Source organism: Halyomorpha halys, unplaced genomic scaffold, assembly GCF_000696795.3.
Source record: "Halyomorpha halys isolate HHAL.00 unplaced genomic scaffold, Hhal_1.1 Scaffold2474.1, whole genome shotgun sequence".
NCBI classification, from domain to species: domain Eukaryota; kingdom Metazoa; phylum Arthropoda; class Insecta; order Hemiptera; family Pentatomidae; genus Halyomorpha; species Halyomorpha halys.
Genome location: NW_027110590.1, coordinates 1,152 through 3,934, shown reverse-complemented (window position 1 = coordinate 3,934; position 2,783 = coordinate 1,152).

The window sequence follows — 2,783 nt, the reverse complement described above, 5'->3', positions numbered from 1 at the left end:
CCTGAGTCGAAGGATTTACTCGCTCATCATTATGAGAAGAGACCTTATTGAAGAGTCCTGAACTCCTCTCTACTGGCACAGGTCACGATGGCTTTCTCACTGGTACTCACTCACTATGTTTTTTGGGACCAAAATGGCTGCCCAAGCTTCTTACTGCACATCTGTGCCACTAGATGGCATCATGAATTTCCTTTCAGAAGTGAGGGGGGGCCTTACTTAAACAATATTTCTTCATTAGTGCATTGCTACAGTTGTATAAAATATTTAGAATAGTGTTGATGTAGTTGTTCCCCTAACCATCTCTACTTCAAAGAAAGCTATATAAAGCCTCCTTCCACTAACTAAATTAACACTTTATGTCTAAAAATTTTTTACTTAAAATAACCTTTTGCCAAAATGACTCAACTTGATTCACTTGTGGATTATCATTAAATCAAAGAATGATTTGATATTTATGTTAAACTTTGGGCTAAATTCAATATTCTTGATCAATATTGAAATTCAATATTATTCAAATTCACCACATCGGATGTTTCTTTCCTCCATTAGACATCCATGCATGATATAAATTTCAATTTACATGACCCAGAAGTGGATTTGTTATAGTCATAAATAAAGTTATGCACACACTCACCGGGAGATTCTACACTGATACATCGTAGTTATGAACCCACTAACCGAGAGATTGCACACTGATACATTGTAGTTATCCCATGAACTATATATTTATCATTTGTTTACTTTTCTAGATAAAAGTGACTGGAATGGGCCTATAAATGAAGAAATGAGCGAGAGAGCTGAGTCAACTCGTAAGTGTTTCCATTTTAAACTTTTTTAATATTAGATGTACACATTTAAAAGTTAATTATTTGTTTTTCTAATAACTTACCCCATTATTTTTACATGACAGAACAGGTTATGTTACAAACTTATAAATGAGTAGGTGGTCTTATTAAATTTTTTATAGGTGTTATGAGATGTTTCTTTTTACTTGTTTTAAACATTATTATGTCAGCAGGTGGGCTTACTCATATTAAAGAAGAAGAAGAAGAAACGTTAGTGAAGCAAGAAGAAGAACTGCTTATTCCAGATGAAGGTGAGAAAATGTTATCTAATTTACTGTAAAATAGGCGAAATACTAGTGTACAAAAAAACCTTAGTATAGACGACATCTATTGAATATAGATTTGGTCTCCGTTATCTTTACCTTTTGGCATTTCCTTATCTTTTCTTGGTGTATTTATTCTTCATTTTAGTCTCAGAGCCGGTGCAAGAAAATTGACAGTATCTGTTGAATACTTTGATAGCAATGTTTATTGCATTACCAATAAAGAAATGGGAGTCCGCCAGTCAGATACCTGCAAAAATGGTGGCTGCTGCAAAATGTAAAAAAAAAAATTAATTTTTCTTTCGGAGCTCTATATCTTAAAACTACTATTATCAGTAGAAAAAATAATAGAGCATCATTTAAAGTAGAGCAAATTTGATAAAATGTGAGCCCTAAAAGAGCTTCTATTTATGTCTCCGGAATCATTAGATGTACGGATGTCTATCTGCACTCTAATTAAAGCTAGTTTAATGTGCTGTAAAGTAGGTTATGATATTTACTTTCGTAGGAGTAGTAATTTTCATAATAATGGCCAAAACAAATGAACAACATGGTGATTTTTAGTATATTGTAAAAAATTTTTGGTTTATAAAACTATTTCTCAGGAACCATTAGACACACAGATGTCTAACAGTACTAAAAAATTAAAGTTTGTGTAATATACTGTAAAGTAGTTTTAATGTTTATCTTCATTGGAGTACCAGTGTTGCAATAAAGATTCAAAAAAGTGTTTTGAAATGTTTGCATCGAATAATTTTGATTTGTCTGCACAGACTCTCGGACTATATTTTCCAGTTATCATTACTTTTGAATCAATCCATCATCATGGGTAATTTTAAACCTTAGTAATTCCAGATTCACTTCTATTTACATTAGTAATTTCTTTAAGTTTTTCTTAGAATGTCATATGTCATACTTTGGAAGTAAATTACATTTATTGATACAGACTAATCTAATATAAATAGGAAAATAAATTATATAAAGGTTTTCTCGAATAAGGACAAGAATTGATTTTTTTAAAATTTATAAACATAAGTAAATGGTTAACTAACTATATCATTTTTCTGCAGAATTATCTTCCTCTTTGACACATTTATTTCATTGAATTGGAAGATTCATTAACTTTCACTATAAAAAGAAGAAGAAGAGCGTTTCTTAAGCCAGTTGCATTTGAAACTCCTTACTCCTGTATCATCAATGAAATTCAAATTGGATTCCTCTAAACAACTTTAATTTTGTCTTATTTTTAAAAATAATTAACCATCTCACATCTTTCTAGTTATGAAAAATGTATTAACTACTAAAGGATTTGGAAATTAACTAATTATTAAAGGAAATAAAGGGAAATCCGGGTTGAAAAAATTTCTGAAAATAAAAATAGTAACATAGACATTTCACTTAATCTATACTTCAGCCTTGCAGTTGATAGGATTACTAACTCTATAAAATCATTTATAGTATTATTAATTCTGAAAGGAATATGGTCCGGGTGCGGTCAAGAAAAACTCAAATAGTAGAAATATACTAATTTAATGAGCCAACGTTTCGCCCCACCTTGCAGGGCTTCTTCAGGGCTGGACAGTTCCGGTGACGAGGTGATGACGTAACATTACGGCGGTTAAACAGACGAGCACTGCGGCGGATATTGCCGTTACTGGTGTTTGTATCTTGAGGG